Raw genomic sequence first — 24,362 nt, 5'->3', positions numbered from 1 at the left:
ATGTCAAATGTAAAGGCAGAACAGATCAGCTAAGTGGTATAAGAAGTTTTACAATCTGTTACTGAAGGTGGATTAATATTTTAAGAAAATTTTTTCCTCTTAACAGAGAGAAAACCAAATCTAATCTTGTTCCAGCTAACTTCTAAGATTCATTTACGTTGCCCAATTTGATTCTAAACTTAGCCAATTCTGACCATGTACAAAACTCTTCCCTCAGGGTTCCTTTTCCACAAGACTTCCACAGCTTTCTATACTTATATTAGTGTGTCCCTTATTTTGTCTTCCATTCAGAGGTAACCAGCTTCAGGAGAAAGTCACTATTTTTCATTAACAAAGTATTATTCCATTCTTACATCTTCCTTTACGCATTTATATTACTTTCCTAGGATACTGAGATCATTCCCTTACTAATAGAGACTATTTCAGTGTGGCACCAACCATTTATTAATATTTCTATATACCTTTAGTTTCACTGTAAGAGGAAGTCAAATGTTAAGTAATTCGTATTTCAATGTTATTTTATCTGAAAATGGCATAGCTATTTAATAAAATCTTGTCATTTAACTTAATTTAGCACACCACTAGAATTTAAAGATACCAAACACTTAGAGATTATCTTAAACATACATTTTAAAAATATATTTTAAATATTTACCCAAAGCTCTCATCTCATTTGCATTTAATTTACTTAAAATTTTACCACAGCACATTACTTTTATTTTTTTTTTTGACAAATCTGCAACAGATATAACAGGATCTTATTTGACTTTCATTAAACCTAGGTACAGTAAAGGTATTATAGTTAAGATGGATGATTTTAAAGATGTCTATATTTATTAGAACATACTTAAACTAAACAATATCAAATATTACCTTAATATTGAATATTTTCCAATTCACATGACACTGAAAGTCAATTTGTTCAGTTGTTATTTTAAAAATACTTAATGTTTAAGCTCTTATATTTTTACGTCAATTAAGCAGAGCTCTATGACTTTGAATTTTTTTTCTTTAGCAGTAGAAATATCTCACTTCTATAATGTGTACACAGGCTTATAATCAGAAAAATGCTAGAGATCTCATAGCTTCACTTTAAAACTTACTTATAAGATAGGTATAATAATAGTTGGAGTAAGCTGAATTTGCTTGCTCAAATCATTAAGGCTTACTATTTATGAAACAGACAGTTAAAATTTCTTCACAAAGGCTGAAGGACCCTTCAGAGTTCTGAGTTCTAATATGCCAAAAATTTCTTGGCCTTAAGGTTTATTTCGTTGAGCTAATTAGACTCAGTCCTAGGTCACTGTTTGTTGTATTTATATTTCTGATGTGCAAGACAAAGACACTGTCTTCCAGGTCCCCAGAGAACTGCTCTCTCACCCAGGCCGTATTTTATCTCCTTAAATGGTATTTTTGTATCAGTGAGAAGAGCTGTAAACAAAGAATTCCATGTTTTAAAACATTAAGGCTTACTTAAATATGTCTTCCAAAACTTGCATAAGGCATTTAGTAAGATCTCTTTTCCTTGTGTTATAAGTTAAACCCAGGGTAAACCTGTATTTTTTTATTAGCCACTCAAATTAGTTTTTAGTTTTACATTATATTGGACGGCTTATGTAACTATATTGGTTTATTTTAATTTGTTCAATTAATATTTTCAGAGGGACAGATATGTGCCTAGCCTTATAATACCAAGAAGGGGAAGTGTTTTTCCCCTTAAACATATGTATCCCACAACATAAGCAAAAGTTTTGTATAAAGACCATTTAAATATACCAATTTCACAAACTTTTATCTCAATTTTATTAAATCTTATACCTTTAATTTTTATATTTATTAAGTTTAATCAATAATTCTTATTTCTAGAAGGAGTGCCAGAAACCTTTTTTTGTGTGTGTGTGCATTGTATATAATTTTATAGAAGTCTCTAAGATGCCCAAGTTTCAGCCAAAGAGCTTAGGCACTTCTCAGTTTTTAATTTCATTAATTGGTCTGTTATCCCAATTATTGATCAAGTATTTCAGTCTATATATACATATATTTCAAACTGTGGTAAGTAAAATGGGCTTGTTTGAACTTTAGTCTTGGGGGGGAGTAGGTGAACTCTTTGGCCCTTTTTTTTTTAACTTTACGTTGTGTAGTATCAAAACCCTGTATGTAAATCCAAAAATGTCCATTTTATGTATTTGATTCAAAATAACCATATAAAAATATTTATCCTTTTGGGATAAGCCACTTAATTTTTTTTTCGACATTTTTACAATCATTTTTCCAGTTATTCAACCTAATTAACATTAATAATTCTAAGTTTTTATTAGCATATCTAGAAACATTTATTAGAAAGGAAAAACACAAACGTAGCTTTTCAAACCAGTTTTATTTTTTTAACTAAGTTCTTAGGTTAACCATTAGATATATTTTTCTACATTTAAACTTGATTTTAATAGAAACCATAAAACAACTGTTTATAATGAGATCTCTTTAAACTTTCACCAATTAAAAAGTTTTCCAAATTAAAAAATCCATCATATGGCCGTCAATTTATATACAAATATAATATATATATAGTGATTTTAAACCAATAAGATGAAGAGGCCCTTCCACATGAGAGTCGGGGTGTTGCCTAAATAAAATTCAAAGGTTTACTCTCCAAAAGCTAAAAGCCTTTGTGGTCCAGGCTGATGCAACAAAGTTTAAGATGGCAAAATATCTGAAAATTGGTACTATCAAAGAATTGCTTAGAATCCCAATTTATTTGCGTGGCCACCATATGTACACAATACTTGAAACTTTTGTATGGTGGAGTCCAAGGTTTCCTTTAAAAAATAAACTAAACATACATATACATACATACACACACTTCAAACACCCAGAGAAAGATAAAACATTTACATTTCAAGGACACAGGAAGAGAAATCCAAGTTACCCCTAAAGGGGATTTTGTTTTTATAAGTTCAGAATGCCAAAAAATGTTTTTATCAGGCCTGGTTAGTTATTTTCAGAGTGAGTTTTTTTTTTCTTATTCCCAATTAATGTTGTAAATTTTGTATGTACATAAACCTGGCTGGGGTAATAGTTGGAGACTGGCAATCTGTAATTTCTTTTTCTTTTCTTTTCTGTTCTTTATTTTTTTTTTTGAAAGTTCTATTCCCCATTGTAAGGTCGGGTTCTCAGAATAAATTTGCTAGTAAGATTTCCCACAGGGACAACTCTGTGTCATGAAGTCTTTGTGTCTACCACTCCTGGAAGATTCTCTGTCACCCGAGAAAGCTGTTACCAGCCAGGAGGATGGTCCGAATTTTGGAGTTGAAAGTTTCCTCATAAGAGTTTTACTTTTATCCTGAAAAATTCAATGTAGGTAACCAAATTGAGGAAAATATTAGACCAGACTCTTACCTAACCACTCAGTCCTGAACCCAGTGTCTTTCAACTTGGACTCACTCAGGATGTCTCCACTGGGTGAGTATTTTCCTCATATGTTTCCACCAGCCCCACTTTGGACATATCCTCAAGGTGGATATTTCCTGTTATTTTTCAACCAGGCCCCACCCAATATGTCTCCACTGGGTGGGTAATTCACCTCAGGTTCTTTCAACTGGAGGGCCACGTACCTGGATACACCGCCAGATAAACTTAGGATCATCAACCAATATGTGAGATCCGAGAACCAAGAGAGACTCACCCAAATTCATCTGGACTCCCCGAGGAGGTGGATGGGCACAAAGGGCCACTGCTGGTACCAAGGCTCCGGTTACTTGGAGAGTTCAGGTGGAGAGAAATCTGCTGTGGTGCTTCATGGTGTCCAAAACTGTTGACTGAAATACATGTGCAGCCTAAAAGTTAAGAGTTATGTTTCATTTGGCGGGAGGACTCGAGCCAGGATGACAGCCTGTCAGAACTCTCTGAGGGACTGCTCCCAAGAGGTTGAGGCAGAGCTAGGATATATAGGAGCTTTACAACAAAGACCAGGTTGTTGGAACAATAAAAGATTGCTTGTTATCTAAAGAAAGCCAGGTATCTCAAGTTCAAGAATTTAGTACTTTTGTATGTGTGAGAGGAAGCAAATATTTGGACTCACTGAATTCATTTTTTAGACAAGCACCTAGCTATCTCGGGCCAGTAGCCTGTCCTTTCTTATTCTGAGTCTGCTCAGATGACACCATTGTGAGTTGCTGTAGCAGCTGGGCTGCAGGCCTGTCCTAGCTGGGGGGTGGCGGCAGCCTTTAATGACTTGGTTTCAGTATTCTTTGTTTACTGTCATGGTTGCAGTATTCTCATTCACATTGTAGTATTTTCGTTCACAGACTGATTATGGATAATCTGCAACCTTGGAAAGCAACCGAGATGGAATTACTGCAGGTACCTTCTGCTTTAATAAGCCGTGTGCAAACATAAACAGGGAGGAAGCATACACTTGGATTTGGAGGTGTAGGAAAGGGATCCTGCACATTGCAGGAGAACGCAATGCAGAATTCCTTAAGTCCACCTTTCTTTACTGTAGTGGTTTCTGAGAACAGTTTATGGTAATTAACCAACATTGACAAACTGCACAAATTGCATTTAAGAGCTGGCCGGCTGAAACTTGTGTATTGGAGAGGTGGAATTCAAAGGCAAGTGGTCAGGTGGATTGGAGAGAGATGGAGCCAAGGCCTGGGCCCAGATTCCGGTTTAAATTGCCATTTCTTCACCATAGGGCCTTGAAATAGAATTCAAAATCTCTTAACCTGTTGGTGAATCTGTGAAATGGGCATAACATTCGTTTCACCCTGGGATTGTTGTAAGATCTAAAGAGTATTATAGCGCACATGAAGCACTTAACCCACTGGCACTTAGCAGTGTTCACTGTGTGGGGCCGCCCCGCTTAGCATGTGTCAGAGCCGTAAAGGCAGCATTTGTCTGTTGAGGATGCACTTGTAGCCCCTTGGCTAGGTTATGAATTTGGTGATTTCCTATAATCCTTGTAATTCTATGTGCCATGGACAGTTATTTTCATGGACAGATGAGGAATCTCATGGTAAAAAGACTGTATAATTTGCCCAAAATCAGACCATAATTTTGGGTGCAGACGCCTCGGTTCAGCATGGCCCCCTGGGCCTTCTGCCCTCTCTGTTCAGCACCAGAGCCAGATATGGAGTCGGCTGTTTCCCTGCCCAGAATATCCGGCAGGCCGCAAGACACATCTGGCCCTGTGCTGCTTGAGCAAAAACTCCGAAGGAGAGACAGTTACAAAAGGGATAAACATAAAAACAGACGACAGCAAATTGTGATCAGCTCTGAGAAGGAAAGGAACACGTCTCGCCGTGCAGAGCTGGGAGCTTTCCCGTCGAGGCTGCTCTGGGGGTGTTCATCTCAGCTAAACAATTTCTGCTGCTGCACCAAGGCAGGAAGGCAGGGCGCGTGTGGCCAGGTAGACAGGGCCTCGTTGAACGTACTCATTCCCCATTAAGCGGCAGCTTTCACGGGCACTTACCTAGTAAACAGATGTTGGCCATAATCATCATGCACTTTGCTTGGTAGTTTTCTTGGCCCCAGCATTGAGATGAGGTCATTGAAGCTGGGGAGTTTGCTGCATGCCCGTGATTACCTTGCAAATACCCCGACTGTTCTTTCAATCTAGACTGGTGTGGCTGTCATGTCCCAGCCCTGTGAATGGCATCGTGTAGCTTCTCCCAAGTGGCCCAAATGACTGACATTGATATGCTTAATTCGTTGGAAATAGTATGTGACAATAATAGAAAAAGGTAGTAAGAAATTGTTTGGAAAACTGGAAAAAACCTTTTCTTCCCCAGCTGGGGGAGCGTAACCCGTATCACTCACCCTACTCACTGCCTGTCACCTCCTCCCCGCCGACTCCGTGTTCATAAGCCACACTGAGCCTTGGGAGAACATTTTGCCTCATGACACTTTTGACTAGGACCTGCAACTTCTTTGTCCCTAGTTAACTCTCTCTTCAAAGCCATTCAACTTTTTTCAGGCTCCTCCACTCAGATGTAAGAATAGCCTCTTTAAACTTCTTGATGCAGCTCCTTAATGAAGATCTTGTGATGAAAACCTAGCCAAAACTGGGATGTATGCATATAGTGACTGCAACCTCAGCACTTTGTTAGTTCAGAATCAGAGGGGTGAGTGACTCAGGAAATGCTTTTTTAAGGTAACAAGGGGAAAGTGAAAGGACGCAGGCTGTGTGAGAAAGAAACATCTCAATCACAGCCAGTAAGGCACCTGTGTTCAGGATGGGGTGTGGCGAGTGCAGAGTTCTCACAAAAAATAGTGGTGTGATGGGAGCGAGGACAGTTGGGTACTTTATTGGGGAGGAAAAAAAGTGGGCTGAACATTTCCTTGTTGAACAAGAGGATTGTGACATGATGTGCTTGTATTTTGGAGAGAAGGGTTTTGTGGGGACAAGCCTAGGAGTACGCTGTATGTCTGGGGAGTCAGCACAACAGAGAAACACAGAGAACCGGGCAGACCCCAAGACCCATTCTGGGGGAGAGACTGCCCACCAATTGGAGCCCTGGAGGCTGCTTCTGTCCCTTAGCTGTGGCCTCAGACCTCCCTTCACAGCCCAGTCCTGTTGATACAAGAATAAAAAACGTTGGGCATGAGAAGGGCTGTGTCCCAGGCTTTCATTGAGCCCCTGGGATGTGCCCCACCAGATTTTGTTCCTTAACTTCATGCAGTAAAGAATTCAAGAGCAAGCCAGTGTTGAGTAAAGGTAGATTTATTCAGAGAGATACATTGAAATGCAAGAGAAACGTCACGAGGTGTGGGGGTTTGATGCTCATATTAGAAGTAGGTACACACTCCACAGATTGAGGGCCTTCCCCAAAGAGGGAGAGAGAGTGGTGACCGCGAGGTGGCGCTGTGTTGCTTGTTTTCTTGGGCTTGGTGGTTTCATATGCTAATAAGTAGAAGGACCAGCCTTAGGGTAAGGCGCTGGGATTCCCAGGGAGTTGGCCATTTCCCACCCTTTGACCTTTTGTGGCTATCATTGGGACTGCCATGTTGCCTGGGGCATGTTATTGACCAAGTTACTAATACAATGGATGTTTACTGAAGCTCAAGATCTGCTAGAAGTTAAATCTCTTCATCCTGAGCCTCAAGGCCTATTGGGGGTTGAATCCTTTAACATTTTGATGTTAATTGCTGTGGCCTTCCTTGAATGGCTGTGCTCTTCCCCCTTCCATCCTGTCTCACTGTGATGACACAGAGACAGCAAAGGTCTGGCCCTACCTGTGCTCTTGCATTTAACTGCGGGAGGTGTGAGGTGGGCTTATGATGACCCTGAATGGTGAGAAAAATGTTTCAGATTTTCCTACGTGAGACATGGGGACCTGACAGCAACCTCCGCAGATTTATCTCACGGGCATTATCGCTTGTGTTGTTATAGAAACAACAGGCAAGCCAAGAAACAAGTATAACTCACAGGGTTGTAGTACTGAGATTTATTATGCTGACACGCTCAGAGGGGCTTCTTTTCCAAAGCTCTGAGCACCTCCAAGACGTGCACATGAGGTTTTATAGGGTTAATTACAAGTATGGGGCTATTAGCCAATAAGGCTCAAACAACAAAAAGCAAGGAATCAGTACACTGAAGCTTATCAATTTGGAACAGATCCCGTTACTGACAATTGTTGTCCTTGGATTTACGTGTTAGCTTATTAGCCCATTAAACTGACACTAAACTTCAGGTTTACCAAGTAGCTCAGCAAAACTTAGATCAGTAAACCGACATTATCACACTTAGATTTGTGACTTAGCTTGTTAGCCCAGCTGGGGTTTTCCTTCACAGTGTCACTTATCTTTTTTATTTTTCTTTTTATCTGTTTTTAAGTATTTAACCCAAATTTAATATCAGGGTTTTTTGGGAAAGAAATTTCTCTTTTTCTTTTCTTTGGGGTTCTTTTGGTGGGAAGGTAATTAGATGTATTTATCTGTTAGTGGAGGCCCTGGGGCTTGAACCCAGGACCCCGTGCACGCTAAGCACATGCTCTACCACCCGCCCCTTCATCATTTTCTTTTTGCTTTAGCTGCCAAGAATCTTACAGCTGAATTTGTAGTCGGCCTTTAACACTTGCCCTGATTTCATGGAATCCATTTTTATGAGTTTATCTCCCCCTGGTTTCATTTAAGTATTGAATCTCCATTTTCTCTTCACTCTCCGTTTTGCCTTTTTGTTGTTATGGTTGTTAAGCTGTGTTTAAAAAAATTGTTTAAATTCTCTTTTAGCAAGAGGCTGAATGTAAATATGCAAACAAACAGCACAATTAAATGCTTTTATATATTCTAAGCTGTTTAGTATTTACTTAAAAACCGATTTGAATATTAAAGTGATAACATTTTAAAAATATTTTTTAATTTTTTATAGAGATATAGCTGATTTAAAATATGATATTAGTTTCAGGTGTACAATAGATGCTCCATTTATAGTTACTGTAAAACATTGTCTGTATTCCCTGTGTTGTAAGATACATCCCTCTAGCGTGTTTACATTACATGTTGCAGTTTGTATAAGAAAGTTGGGTAACGCAGAGTCTGGAACGTGGCTGTGTATGACTCAGGTTCACGCTCACCCTGCATGGCAGAGCTCAGGCCTTCACTCCTTTCTGCAGGGGAGCGAGTGGAGGCAGCTCTCATCAGCGCTGGCACCACCCTCTGAGTGGCAGTGAGAGCAGTGACTGTGTGTGGACGTGCAAATTGTTTTTCCAAGAGCTTTATATGCGTTTCTGCATTTAATAATCAAAGCCCTCCTGTGAGGAAGCGTTTTAAGTTTTTAATGCATAATACATTTTATTTTGATATTGATAGATTTCAAACCTCTGGAAAATTTACAGGAGTAGTACAATAAACGCTTAGATACAGTTCACCTTAAAGGGCACTATTTGGCTTTCTGTGTCTGGCTTATTTTAGCATAAATTTTCAAGGTTCATCCATATTGTAGCCTGAATCAGTACTTTATTCTTTTTGTTTGATAATATCCTTTTCTATTTTTTTTGGTTTTAGTCTATTTAAAAATATTTTCATTGAAGTCTAGTCAGTTTATAATGTTGTGTCAGTTTCTTGTCTACAGCACAAGACTTCAGTTAAAAAGGAACATACCGGCATTCATTTTCATACTGTTTTTAAACATAAGTTACTATAAGATATTAAATATATTCTCCTGTGCTATACAGTATAAACTTGCTGTTTATTCTTTACATACTCAGTAACTGCAAATCTTGAACTCCCAATTTATTCCTTCCCACACCCTCCCCCCTCTGGTAACCACAGTTTGGTTCCTGTGACTCTGTCTGTTTCTGTTCTGTAGAGAAATTTATCTTTTTGTTTCTTTCTTTTTTTTTTTTTTTGTGATTCCACATGTCAGCAATCTCATGTGGTATTTTCCTTTCTCTTTCTGGCTTACTTCACTTAGAATGACATTCTCCAGGTCCATTGATGTTGCTGCAAATGGCATTATTTTATTATTATTTTATGGCTGAATAGTAGTCTATTGGACAAATATGCTACAACCTCTTTATCCAGCCATCTGTCAGTGGACATTTCGGTTGTTTCCATGTCTTGCTATTGTAAATAGTGCTGCTGTGAACATTGGGGTGTAGGTGTCTTTTTTAATTAGGGTTCCTTCTGGATATATGCCCAGGAGTGGGATTGCTGGGTCATCTGGGAGGTCAAGGTTTTGTCTTTGATGAACCTGTATAATTTTTCCACAATGGCTCCACCAAACTGCATTCCCACCACAGTGTAGGAGGGTTCCCAATTCTCCGCAGCCTCTCCAGTATTTATTGTCTGTGAACTTCTGAATGATGGCTATTCTGACTGGTGAGAGGTGATATTTGATTGCAGTTTTGATTTGCATTTCTCTGATAATGATATTGAACATTTTTTCATGTGCCTACTGGTCATTTGTGCGTCTTCATTGGAGAAATGTTTCTTTAGGACTTCTGCCAATTTTTGAATTGAATTGTTTGTTTTTCTTTCTTATTAAGTGTAAAAGCTGTTTACATATTCTGGGAATTAAGCCCCTAGCAGTTTCATTTATTGCAAATATTTTCTCCCATTCCATAGGTTGGTTGTCTTTTTGTTTTGCTTACTGTTTCCATAGCTGTGCAAATGTTTGTAAGTTTAATTAGAGCCCTCTTGTATATTTTTGGTTGTTTTTCTATTGCTTGAGTAGACTGCTCTAGGAAAACATTGCTGAGATGTATGTCACATGTTTTGCTTATGGTTGCTTCTAAGAGGTTTATAGTGTCTTGTCTACATGTTTAATTCTTTAACACATTTTGAATTCATTTTTGTGTATGCTGTGAGGGAGTAGTCTAACTTCATTGATTTACATGCAGCTGTGCAGTTTTCCCTGCACCATTTGCTGAAGAGGCTGTCTTTACTCCATTGTATGTTCTCACCTCCTTTGTCAAAGTTTCAATGACCAAAAGTTTGTGGGCCTATTCTTGGTAAATGTGTTTATCCGTTCATTGATGGATGGATATTGTTAGTAACTTTTGGCTACTCTGAATGATACTGCTATGAATATTGATGTGAAATTTTTATGAGAATATGTTTTCATTCTGTTGGCTGTACAGTTGGCCCTCCATATCTGTAGTTTCCACTACATGGATCCAGATGGCTGATTGTAAAGGGACTCGAACATCCTTGGATTATGGTATCCAGGGTGTGGGGTTCCTGAAACCAACCACCCAAGGGTATTGAGGGATGACTCTACATATAGGAGTGGAATTGCTGAGCCATATAACTCTAAGCTTTTGAGGAAATACCAGACTTCTCCAAAGAAGTTGCACAATTGTCCCTTTCCCCTGGCCGCATATGAGGTTTCTCTGCCTCCTGAATGACATTTGTTATTGTCCATGATTTGGTAATAACCATCCTAGTGGGTGTAAAATGAGATCTCATTTTGATTTTGATTTGTCTAGTGATGTTGAGCATCTTTTCATATGCTTATTGGCCATTTGTATATGTATCTAAATTCGTGGTAAATTTAAAAATTGGGTCTGTTTTATTGTATTGTTCAGTTGTAAGAATTCGTTATATATCCTGGATGCTACTCTCTTATTAGATAAATGTTTTGCAAAATTGTTCTTCTGTTCTGCACATTGTCTTTCACTTTATTTTTTTTAAACATTAAAACAATTTCTTTACAGGGGAGGTAGTTAGATGTAATGATTTATTTTATTTTTCTTGCTAAGCACGCACTCTCTGACTTGAGATACCCATTTCCCCTGTCATTTGACTTTCTTGATGATGTCTTTTGTAAGGGTTTTAATTTTGATGAAGTCCAGTTTATCTGCTTTTTTCTTCTATCACTTGTGCTCTTGGTATTGTATCCAGGAAACCAAAGCCTATCCTAGGAACACAAAGATTTATACTGTGTCTTCTTTTAGAAAGTTTATAGGTTTAATTTTTACATTTCTGTCTGTGATCTACTTTGTTTTAATTTTTATTTGTTATATAAAATATGGGTGTTCAGATTCCAGATTGATTCTTTTGCCTGCAGATACCCAGCTGTCCCTGCACAATTTGTTGAATAGACTATTCTTTCAATGGGGTGTTTTTGGCCCCGTAGTGGAAAACTGTCTGTAAATGAAAGTTTTTCCCCATGGGTTTTTATTGTGTCTCATAGATTTATTTATCCAAACTTATGCCAGCATCATACTGACTTATTACTATAGCATTTTAGTACCTTTTAAAGTGAGTCCTCCAACTTTACTCTTCTTTTGCAAGGTTGTTTTGCCTATCCTGGGCCCCTTGCACGTCCATATTAATTTTGGGATCAGTTTTTCAATTTTTGCAAAGAAGTCAGCTGGAATTTTGATAGGGATTCCACTGTATATGTAGATCATTTTGAGGAGTCTTAATATTTTTAATAATACTGTCTATCATTCCATGGAAATGGGATGTCTTCCATATATGTAGATCTTTTAAAATTTATTTTGGTGATACTTCAAAAAGTTCAATGTACAAATCTTGTAAACTTTTGTTAAATGTATCCCTCATTTTATTTTTAATGCTGCTGTAATTGGACATGCTGAGTTTCTTATGGGTGGGACTATATATCAATCTTCTTATTTCTAGAATTCCTTAACAGCAATTACCCTAGTTATATATTTGCTACTTAAATCTATCCACAACTATTCCCCGCCCCGTGTTATAAGAAACCAAGACCCAAGTTAAGCTACCTGAACACCTATGTGGAAATGTGAAATGAGACCCTTGGGTGGGGCTTTGTGCAGATGATACTGGAGCTTATTCAGGATGGCTTCATCGTAATTTCTTTTAAACAACCCTTCCGGTGTATTTAGTCAGATACATTAAGAACATGCCCTTTTGATGTGCGGAGTAGCTAAGACTATGATTTTCAAATAATTTCTAGTGAGAGTGTTGTTCTTGAAACCTAATTTGCATCAATCTTTGAAGATTTATGTTTCAGGTGCTTTGACTAAAGAACCCTCACCTGTCTTTAATCAATAACGACAACTAAATGCTCAAGCAACATGTAAGAGCTTGAGCAAACTGCCCCCACCCCGTAGTGCTGGGTGGCTGCAGCTGCAACTGGAGTCAGCGCTTACCTATCCCAGTACGCTTGTGCTGATCTGCTCAAAGTGGTTCGTCCAACAGTTTGTCAGTAGTCTGTTGGACAAAGTCATTAAAAATTGATTGAAGGTTGCTGGAATGCAATATATTCTTATTAATATTAATTAAGCACATATTGAGTGCTTATTGTATGATGGAATTGTCCCTCAGCCTCACATGAATATTATTTCTCATAAAACCTCACATATTTCCTTGTTAATCTCACTTTACAGATAAGGAGACTGACAATTAGGTCTTCTCTCTTTCGGGGGAGCTCATTATCAATGATGGGAAGTTATAAGGAAAAAGATATTTATTCATCATGAGAAAACATTTTTCTGAGGGTCAGCAAAGAAGAAGATGAACACTGAAGAAGGTGATCATTGTTCAAGTGAGACAAGCCCTGGGTTGTGCGGAGTCTGCATCCCTGTCCTAGAGAAGGCACGTGTAGAGCTGCGTACTGGGTGAGGCGGCGTGGCCGCGCAGGGAACGCGGATGCTGGGCCGTTGGGCTGTGCTCAGGCCTGGTGGGGCTTTCTCCTAAGGGCAGCGGACCATCATTGACAGATTTTATGTTGGAGAGTGGGGTGCTCTCGTAGTTCACTTTTGTCTTGTAGAATGCTTGGAAACATTTAGAAGGCTTGGCAGGAGGTGATGTGATGAGTCAGAGTAGGGTGGCTGCGAGGTGTAGCAGTGTTCAATTTTCAAGTGGTTTTCAGGCCCAGGCTTGTGGCTCAGTAGCCGTGTCAGTTTGAATGACGCACTCAAGGAAGTGAAACAATTTATCTAATCAATTGAAGCAGCGATGTACCCAATTCCCAGGACTGTTGTGGAGATCCAGTAAGATAACGTTTGCAGTGTGCAGCATGGTCCCAGCACAGAGTCAGTGCTGAGTGAGTGCCAGTGAGTATCTGGTAGGTCAGGTGTGGGTGGTGGGACTCGGTGTCTGAGGATATCTGGGCCCTGAAGGAGGGGTCCATTGACATCTGTGAGTGATGGGTCTGAGTTGGGAGAGGCACGGAGAACTTAGCCCCCGACCAGAGGCCCTGGGCAGGACGGCTATTGGAGGAGCACCGTGAAGTCAGCTCTTTGCAGGTGGAGTTGGAGGTGCCCTTGTGACATCTAAGTGCAGTGTCACGAGCTGAAAGTGGAGGTCTGCGCCCAGGCTGTGCATTTTCGAATAATGTCAACTCCTGAGGACACCGAAGTATTGATCACTGAACGGAAGTCATACTTTACAGGACAAATGAATAGTAGTATCACCTCTGTCATCAAAGCTCACGTCTATTTATTCATCACTCAGTTTGCTAATTGGGTACTTACAGAGCTCACTTCACCGTCCTCCCGTGGGCTCAGGCTCCACAGAAAAGAGCTGGTGTGTCTTCCTCTTTTCCAGAAGAAGACACATTTAGCTTGTAGACTTCTGTACCTCGCCAGACTTAGGATATTAGTTTGTTGGTTTAATTGTATTTTCTGTTGGCCATGTCCTGACAGGAGAGAAATTTTACCTCATGGTCATTTTTCAATTAGCTGTTACTGAGAATTGCTGATCTGATACATAGTGTATGTATTATATTAACTTTGTAGAGTAGTTATCATTTTTCTGTCTTTGCCCTTTAATTTTGATTGCCCCTTCAGTGTTCTATCCTTTTTGGGGCCTTATTTTTTTTTAATTAAAAAATGTCTGTTAACAGTTAAGAAAACAAAAACAAAGAAAAAATGCACATGGGAGCTAAATTTAGAAAATGTCTAGTGTGTTTTCTTTCTCGGCAATGGAGGGTTCTAGAAACTCGTGAAAACTTTCATTACACAAGTTCCTTAAAATGCTGATTAAGAAATAAAACCTTCCTTCCTCATCTTTCAAGCTGCACAACTAATTGTCAAGAAAGTGAGGGAAAATTCTCAGAAGCCAAGACAAATGAGAAAGCAGGGTTTCTGGGAGATATGCGAGCCTTAGAATCCCTGGGGTGCTGGTTTGATCCTGAACTGATTTTCAGTTGCCTTGACAGGAGGGCAGGATGTGAGCCCCAGGCCTCTGACACTAGGAGTTGGATGGGGGATCATATTATGGGCCAAGCCCATCCTGAGGATCTTGGTTTACTAAAGGGTGAAATAGGAAAAAAAAAATAATTCCTCAAGGCAAGAAATTAAGGAAAGTCAATTTTGTTGGAAGAGGGGAAAAATAACAAATCCAAAGTAAGGATATAATTTAAAGTTGTTCTGGCATTAGAGTGACCACAAACACCTGGCAGAAAAGCACAGATACTCCTTGATTGATAAGTTGTGTTTTGAATGAATCAGTGAACAGCCATTCTGAAAAAGGCCTCCAGAGTCTTGTGGATCAAGATACTGGACAGCAAACACCTCCCTTCCAAGGTCTCATTCAAATAACCAGAAAGGTTTTAAAGGAAAGAAGCCATGATCATAGATCTATTTATTAACAGTTCTATATGCTACGAATTCAGAGGTGACTATGTAGTTGTCTCCTCTATTATGGACCTTACTTTCTCTTTGGGGAGACAAAATGACATAGTTTTTAGTCTTGGTGGAGGGAGGTGTTAGTCTGTTGCAATTAGCCAGGAGAGGAGATTAAGAAAACAGTGAAGGGTGGGTGAAATTTTTAGCTGAGGACAGTCTTGTTCACTTGGCTTTTAATTGCAGGCTCAATGAACTGTCACTGGAGGGAATAGATCTTACGGAGGATGGACATAGCTCAGGCCTCATTGGAATGGACAAATGAACCTGGAGAAAGACAGTCAAATCTGTGCAGACATTAAAGTTCACTTGAACGTGCTGCATCCCTGAGCCAAAGATAGGACAAATATGCAGTAATTCTTGAGGACAGAAGAGTGGTTTTTAAGGTTCTCCAAGAATGAATCCCATGGAACCGAGATGGCCAGTTGTCAAACTGAGACTTTGTTCTTTGGACGGTGTACCCAGCAAGGGTATTGGCCTTTTATATGTTTCCATTTGTCTTTAATACATGTCTGTTGATGAGGACGTGGGCACAAATGTTTGACACCTTGTCGAGGCGATTTTGGATACCTGCCTAGAAGCACGGGCACAGTTGCGGCTGCTTCATACATCTTGCAACCCATCCCTTTCCCCGGCTCCGTGATCACGGCAGAGTGGTTCCTTGTTGACCTGTCCGTTTCCTCTGTGACATCATAACCCATGAAAAGACCGGAGCATATTAACTTGGCTTTGTTAAAGTCAAAGAAACAGATCAAATGTGGAGTCAGATTTGTTCTTTCTTATTTCAGTAGTACCATGGAGATGGCAGTTTGGGCAGCTTTTTGTAGTGTCCTTGAGGCTTTCTCTCTCAGCTTCTTTGCGCCTCAATTGAAAACCCTTCATTGCTGTCTGGCCTGCTGGTAATGCACACTGCCTGTTTTGCCCTGAAGATGTGTTCTGTTTATAAACTCATCTCTACTCCTTGGAAAACAACACAAGAAAAACTCAGTTGGTTTTCCACCAGTCATGGGCAGGGGTGAGGTATACCATGTTATTATTTCATAAAATAATAGTAATAATAGTAATAGTAATAGTACTAGAAATAATAATAGTATAATAATAATAATTATTATTATTATTTTATTATTATAATAAAATAAAATTATTATTTTATTATTATAATAAAAGAAGTCTTAAAACAGGACTGAGCACATTGGAGAGAGTCAATAAATGTTTCTGGCTTAAATCAAAAGTGATGACTTAGTGATTCCATGGCTGCTGTATTTGCTAAGCTAGTTACTCCTTTGCTCCATTACACATTATTTTAACTGAAAAAGAAATGCAAGCAAAAGTTTAAAAAAAAAACTCAAACAGAGCACAAAAATACACAAGTGAAAGAAGTTTTCCCTCATCCTCTGTTCTTTCAGCCCTGTCTGGAGATGCCACTGTTTACTATGTTTTGGGTGCTTTTCCAGATATGCTTTGCACATTCCCACCTATGTATGTAAATTCCTTTAAAATTTTAGTTATTTTTAACTTAAAGAGATTTAAATCCTCAAGTGGCTTCTGCCCGGGTAATAGAACAGAACAAATCTGACTCCATATTAGATCTGTTCCTTTGAATTTAACCCTATGCTCTGTCTCCTAGGCTTCATCTTGCTTGTAAAAAATTGTTGCCTAGAGCCTGAAATACACAGGAGAGCTTATTCTGAAGCTCTGACCTTTAAGGATATTTAACATTTTTTCATTCATTAAAAGATAGCAAATTGCAGAATAGAAAATAACGTTTGTTTTGTTGGAGATTTACAGGGATCTGACCCACGCAGATAGCTGTAAGAACAAAGGATTCTAACAAGAAGGAATTCCTACACTAAGAAGTTTGCAACAACCAAGCGCGTAGGAAAGGAGCCTGAATTGTGACTTGGGGAGATGGTTTTCCAGAACATTAGTTTGCCAACTAGGTCTACAGAAACTTGCTATTCCAAGCCCCAACATCTGGTTTCCAAACTTATTGGCCTGTCCTGCACTGAGGAGTATGAATTTGGACTTGGTAACACTCCTATCTACCTAGAAAGCAGGGCACTGGAGCTGAGTGTTATGGAAACAGGCCAGCCAAGAAACAAGCACCAATCGGAGTGCTGGAGTACTCAGAATTATTATGCCGGCGGGCTCAGAGGGGCTTCTGCTCCGAATTTCTGAGCACCTCCAAGACGTGCACATGAGGTTTTAAAGACTTCAATACAAGTAAGGGGATATTAGCCAATAAGACTCAAAGAACAAAATGCAAGGAATCAGTACACTGCAGTTTATCAATTTGTAATAGTTCACATTACTGACACTTGTTGAGCTTGGAATTACGAGTTAGGTTGTTAGCCCAATAAACTGACACTAAACTTCAGATTTACGAGATAGCCCAGCAGAACTTAGATCAGTAAACCGACACTTATCACACTTAGATTTGTGACTTAGCTTGTTAGCCCAGCTGGACTTTTCCTTCACATGAGGACAGCTCTCCCACCCCCAGGAAACCACTGTGAGCCCTTGATGTTTCCACTAGGTTGGGGTATGGTTTACCCAGGAGGGATGGGGACTATGCACCAACACTCAGGCAGTCTGCTCTGTCTGGGGCTCTGATCTTGTACCACACCACTCCCCGCCAGCCCAACACCTGGGACAGTGGAGCTAAGGCAGTGATCCTTCCTGCCTGTTTCCCAGCGTGTAAAAGGGGAATATGTACTCTTCCCAAGGAAGTTCTGAGCGACAACACCTGCGGGTGCTTGGTTCTCAGAGCAACAGAAAACCCAGCTCCGCATGGGGGCAACGGGTGTGATCCCCGTAGTGTTTCTGCAGAAGCATCTGATGGAGGGCTGGATCAGGGAGGTAAAACATGAGCTGCGGGACTTGAACGGTTACAGAAGGGTACAGAGGTAGGTCTGCCATCTCAGGGTGCCCTAGAGGTAAAGCTTTTTCTCTCCAACTCCGCTACGACACTCCCCTATCCAGACCCATCCCTTCTCTGCTCTTCCTGTCCATCTGTATCCCTCCACTTTTCCCCTCTTCTCCACCCGCTCCCATCTTCTCCCTCCCTCGCTGTCCCACCTTCTCTCACAGAATCCAGAGAGGATCCATGTCCCTCCTGCGCATGCGCTGTCGGTGCCTGGTGGTCCCCTGGTTCGAAGCTCCATGTCCGAGCCGGGGATTGGCCCCAAATGCTTCTCAACTCTGTCGCCCGTTAGGCCTTTGGTTCCTGCCTGGGGCCGGGGCTTCTGGCTGTGGAAGTGCAAGGTGGGGGGCTCCAGGGAAAGGGTTCAGGCGGCTTCGGGAGGGTGATCCGCCTTTCACAGCCCCCAAGGGCGCCAGTCAGCCCGTGTTCAGCTGAATTTCTCTGGGCAGACCCTTCTGACAGCACCACCTGCCCCGGCGCCCCGGCCACAGCTGTCCAGGTCCAGGTGTGCGCCTGCCACCTCTCACGCAGCCGGGATCCCCTCAGTCCACGGCTGGCGTCCCCTTCCCCTCTCCCGCCCGCGAGTCCTCTCCCCCCGGGCTTCCTCTCCTCGGCCGCCTACCCGTCCCCACCAATGGGCGGGCTGTTTCCCGGGCGGGCGTGGTCTGCGGACCTGGACGGGAGCGGGCGGCTTATGCTGGTGCTGGGGCTGGCCTCCGAGCGGGGCTGCAGCCCGCACCCCCCCTTTCCCTCCCCCCTAGGGCTGCCCTCCTTTCCCTTTCACCCTCCCTCAGGACCAGCTCAGTGGCGTGTGTGCTGCTCCCCGGACTGAGAGCCTCTGGCTGTAGCGCCCAGCTTCACCTGGTGGAGTCGGGAAAAGGGAGCATCAGTGCTGAGCAAGCTTCTGTCTCCTCCCTCAGTGTTTCTGCTGCAGGTAAGTATCTTCAACACTTTCAGGTGTTATGATGGCGGTGCTTGTTGATGTCACGTGTTTTTATAGTGAGAGGGATTAACAGTGGTGAAAGCAGGGCTTGGTTCTGTTAAAAATGAGCTGAAGGCATGAAGCTGTGATATCCTCCTTCCTTCCCTCTCCAAGGGTGAAACGTGTGACAGTCAATTTTAAAAAGATAGTTACAGTCCCTAGCTAGCCCAGCCCAGCTAGTGTGTGTTAACAGGAACAGCATCACCAGAGGCCTTGGAGACCCAGGGATATTGCAGTCCTAAAGAACTCCTGGCACAGTTTGGTTTGTATTGGTTTTTTGTTTTTCTTAAATTGTGGGACAGACTAGTGGTATAAAAAGAAAAATATTTGTCAAGAAATATTTTTTCATATAACAGCGTTATTGTGATATAGTTCACACACCATGAAGTACATCCATTTAAATGGTAAAATTCAGCAGCTTTTAGCATATTCACAGTTGTGCAACCATTATTATTCCAGAACGTTTTTATCACTTCAGAAAGAGCAGTGGAAATTAATGACCTATCCACCCCTCCCCAGTGGTGGTTCTAAAGAAATTTCTTGGCTAATCTTGACCATAAATTCACTTGTTACATTCCAAGAAAAATCTGGTAGGAATTCTAATCAGAATTGCAATGAATCTGTCTATCAAAACAGGAAGAATTAACGTCTTTATGGCACAAACTTCTTCTACCCATGAATATATTTCGGACCCTATATTTTCCTTTGTCCAGAGCCTGGCCCATGGGAAGTCCTCACTACTTGTTGGGCTTGTGAATGATGAGATTCTATACATCGTTAGTTGCAGCTGTAGCCTTTCACAGAAGAGAAAAGAAACCTCAGTGAAGCAAGTGACTCTCTGATGGTCAGAAAGAGTGACAGCCATTGCTGGAGTGATCCAGTGGACTTGGTGTTTACAACCAGAATTCTCCACCACCTACAGCTAAGGGGATTAGAGTGTTCTTTTATTTTTTCTTAATGGCGTTGCTTTTATTTTTACTTATTTTTTAAATTATTTTTTATTTAAGTGTAGTCAATTTACAATGTTAGTTTCAGGTGTACAGCAGAGATTCAGTTATAAACATATGCATATGTATATACATATGTTTTAGATTGTTTTTAGTATAACTCATTACAAGAAATTGAATATAGTTCCCTGTGTTATATAGCAGGTCCTTGTCATTTATTTTATATTTACTAATTTGTATCTGTTAATCCCTCCTTTCCTGCCTGCTAAATACAGTTTGCTTTCTATGTCCATGAGTCCATTTATAGGAGCACCATTTTTCCTAGTAATATATGCTCTTTGGCTGCTTTCAGTTTCAGTAATTCCATCTTATCTGTGGGCGCTTTTCTTCTGGTTGCCTTTATGTGGTTTGCACACGTGGTAATAGAGATCTTTATTTGGGAGAACTCCAGGTCTCGTGTAGTCCCTGGTACAGAATGCCCACTGAATTGATGATTGAACTGGGAAAAAAGCACAGTAAATGCTGGAATTTCCACTATGGTTGAGAATTCCAGGTTTCAATAACCTGTTTAGACAACCTTACTATTGGCTGCACCCATACTGGGTAATTTGGTGGAAATTCATGGTATGGTGGTGTAGAGACGGGACCTTATATTCTTCTTCTCTTTCTATTTTCTAACACTCATTTTCCTGGGCCTTCCAGATCCTCCCCCAGAAGTGCCCAGGGCTGGCTTAGTGCTGCGCTGAGGCAATATTTGTTAATAACGCCCTTTCCTCTTCTCCTCTGAGCCTCCGTTTCTTTCTGTGCACAATGAGCGCTTAGACTAGATAAATACTTTTCAGTTTCTTTTAAAGCCATGTTTCCTTTGAGAAACAGAAAATGCAAATATCTCCTCTCAACCCAACCCTTTAGATTTTGGTATGTCCTCCAAGGAGTGACATAGCTCTTTGTGAAAAATTGATGTGATTTTGATTGCAGGTGACACAGAAAAGACTCTTCAGAGATTTATTGCAGGGAGAGGGCAGGAAAGAGGCAGTATGTGACACTTTCTAGTGTGAGCAACGGAGCAGGGACTTGGATTTAAATACGGTGTCTGACGTGGCCTCTCTCTAATCTTGTAGAATGTGATAAACTTCTCTACCTCACTTTCTTGATGTGTCAAGTTGGGGTGATAATATTTTAAGGCTTCTGTGAAACATTATACAAATAAGACATTTGTGTCTCGGTAGAAACAAGATCTGCTAGGGATTCAGGGATTTGTTTAAAAAAAATTCTTGTCCATAGCACTCTGTCTGTGTGTATTTAGACGTTCCTGGAGGGTGAGGGTGAGTCTAAAGTCCATTGTGGGACAGGTGGCCCATATTTCTCCGTGTCCCAGTTTACCCCCTACTCCCCAGTCCTCTTCCTCAGTCCAGGATGAAGTTCCCTAGTAGATTTACACAGAGGTCTTGTGGAAATGGCTTTTCATTTTATTGTTTCACCAAGAAGGGCTGCCATCATGATCTCTGTGGTCAGGTTTTGAAGGGCTGCCATCATGATATCTGGTAAGAATTCTATGCAATTTGGAGTTCCAATTTAATGAAAAGAAAAAAATTACAAATAGAAAATTAGAACAAGGGTGGTGACAGGGGCTCTTTTAAGTGGACACCATTAGCTTTGTTAGCTTCAGGTGCTGTGGCCTGTTGCCACGAGGACCCATCCTCTTGCTCTGAAGTTGGAGGGACTAGTGGGCTCAGTGGGAATGTTAACTGAGTGTATCTCATGGGCTGGGCATTGTCCTATTTGTACTGTGTGTTCCTTATTTGAGACAGTGAGCTCACCTAACCTCGATAACCTCTTTAAAATATTAGACTTTTAATTTTGAGATGTAATGTAGATTCCCATGTGGTAGTAAGAGATTATATGGAGAGGGCCTATGGACCCTTTGCCCAGTTTTCTTAATGGTTCCATCTTGCAGTGTTGGGGTACAATTCATTACTGACTCACTAACAATTTGAGGTTTGTGTTATTGCCCTTATTTCTATTCACGATTAAACTGGGGCTTCGTGAAGCACGCAGGCCTGTCCAGGTCACCCACATTGTTAATGCAGAGTCGGGTGAACGTGGACTTGGGATTTCCAGGCAGTACCATTATGATGGTTTGTGGCAGGGAGCAGCATTCACTTTGCTTGTTTATTCATTCATTCAACAAACATTTATTGAGTAAACTCTGTGGGTCAGATGCTTTCATAGAGTTATCTGATTCTTCAGCAGTACTGAGAATCAAGTAATGTTTATATTTTTTAATCTGAGAAAATTAGCTCTGAGAGGTTATAACCCCCCCAAAGGAAGTATAACTCATAAAGGAGGGATAGAACATGTGTACAGTCACCTCCTTTTATGCAGGTGGTACCCTATGCATTTTACATTTTCAAACATCCGTAATCCAGATATATTCTTGTAAGGCAAGGCTTTTTTTTTAATTGAAGTATAGTCAAGTTTACAATGTTGTGTCAATTGCAAGGTGTTTTTTGACTTTTGAATTAAAAAATACTTTTTCAAGAGGGAAATTAGGTGTATTTATTTGTTTGATTTTTTAAAATGAGGTACTGGGGTTTGAACCCAGGACCTCGTACATGCTAAGCATGTGCTCCACCAATGAACAGTACCCTCTACCCCAAGGCAAGTTTTCTTATCCATTATTATGAAGCTTAGGAGTTCAAATAAATTGAATAGGAATCCAGATCTTTTGATCCTACTGTGGTCCTTCTCTTTATATTCTGCTGAAGGGGGTTGGGGAAGCATTTCCTTTGTTCATTTCTTTATTCAGCATTTTTGAGCAGTGACTTTGCATCAGGGCCTTGCTAGGTGCTTGGAAATAGAAAATAAGAAATGACCTTTCTCTGCAGAGGCAGGAAGCCTAGACCAAAAGCTGGGTAATGTGATCCGAGCTACAGTAGCCATATGCAGACTCTGAGGACAAACTGTACCCTTGGATTTGCTTTGGCTTCCCTTGTCTTCTGGCTGGTACACACCAGGTCACCGCAACCCAGATGGGCCCGTAGCACACAGCAGAGAATGTACCTCGATCTCCTCTCCCCTCTCGGCAGGGCCTGCAACATGAGCATCCCTGACTACGTGCAGTGTGCTGAGGACCACCAGACTCGTCCCGTTGTGGTCCAATCCATAGAGATCATCTCAGAGGAGAATTTCTTTTGCATCTATCAGCTACTCACCTCGGTTAGCCATATCAGCCCTTGTGGCTCCCAGTGGACACTCTGTATCCACTACAGGCACCGCTATGTGCCCGAGAATCGGTGGAGCGTCTTCCAGAAACACCCCAAGGTCGTGGGCCTTGTCACCATTACCGAATGTCTCTCTGCCAAGGCCTTCGAGAAGCTCCACATGCAGAGGAGCTGTATGGCACATCGCTTAATGACTCTCAGCTTTTTGTCTTTGTGCAGCATGGGGAGGTAGCCGAGCAGACGCGCACCGACGTTGCCTTCAATCTAAGAGTACTGCAGGGTGGTGGAGAAGAGGATCGAGGACTTCACTGAGTCACTCTTCATCTTGCTCAAGTCCAAGTGGCTGGATGGTGGCCCCAAGAATTCTGGGGACAAGATCCCCCTCCCCTGCATCCCGTTTGAGAAGGAGGACTTCATGGGACTGGACACAGACAGCAGGTAAGTTAACCTGGAAGCCAGTCCACCTTGGCTGTGTGCTGGATTGCTTCCCTACATCCAGAAAGGGATCAGCAAGGAAGAAGTCAATCTTGTAGCCAAGGGGGGAGGGAGGTGCAGCCCGCCGGTTTCCAGACATTTCAAAGTGAATCCGCCTTTATTTCAGAGAGATCCTTTTAGGGTTAGTGTGGACACTTACTCCCGCTTTACAGCCAGGAACATGGTGGGACCCCTGGAGTTGCTGTCCAATAAAGTAGCCAAAGCCACTGATGCTAGGAGCACTGGGGAGGAGGCTGGACTCAGCTGAGATGTACTGTAGGTCAAATGCACATCAGACGCTGAGGCTTGTCTAGTAAAAGTACATAAACTATCTCTCTACTTCCTATATTGATTACATGTCAAAATAATAGTATTTTACATACAGTAGATTAAGTAAGATCTGTTCTTAAAATCACATTCTAGTATTTGTTTTTTGTTTGTTGGTTTGTTTCTTTGTTTCAAATTTTAAACGTGGCAACTGGGAAACTTTCTTTACATGGCTCTCATTTCATTTCTGTTGCGCAGCCTGTCCTGGTACATGCTCATCCCTTTGCTTATAGATGAGATGCTGAGCCCCGAGAGGCAGAACGAGGCGCTGGTTGAGCTGCGGCTGGAGCCGCTGTCACCTGCCTCCCAGGCCCAGCACCTTTTCAGCTCAGGCCGTCTCTTCCTGCCCGACAGCCACCATGCCAAGTTAGGACATCAGAAACACCGCCAGGGACTTCCTAATGAACTCCTTATGCAGGGAAAGGC

The 24,362-nt window shown here is 41.2% G+C and overlaps 1 protein-coding gene and 1 long non-coding RNA gene across 1 annotated transcript; both read left to right on the top strand.

Moving 5' to 3' along the window:
* Window positions 1-24,362, top strand: part of LOC140690314 (trafficking protein particle complex subunit 9-like) — a 329,996-nt gene that overhangs the window by 196,866 nt on the left and 108,768 nt on the right.
* On the top strand, window positions 3,569-15,473 carry LOC140690321 (uncharacterized). Its single transcript, XR_012065562.1, has 3 exons — window positions 3,569-3,839; window positions 4,305-4,359; window positions 15,246-15,473. It is a non-coding gene; the product is annotated as an uncharacterized lncRNA (long non-coding RNA).

This window comes from Vicugna pacos, chromosome 30, assembly GCF_048564905.1.
Source record: "Vicugna pacos chromosome 30, VicPac4, whole genome shotgun sequence".
NCBI classification, from domain to species: domain Eukaryota; kingdom Metazoa; phylum Chordata; class Mammalia; order Artiodactyla; family Camelidae; genus Vicugna; species Vicugna pacos.
Note: the sequence above shows the minus strand (reverse complement) of the source record. Positions and strands in the feature narration are given on the sequence as shown.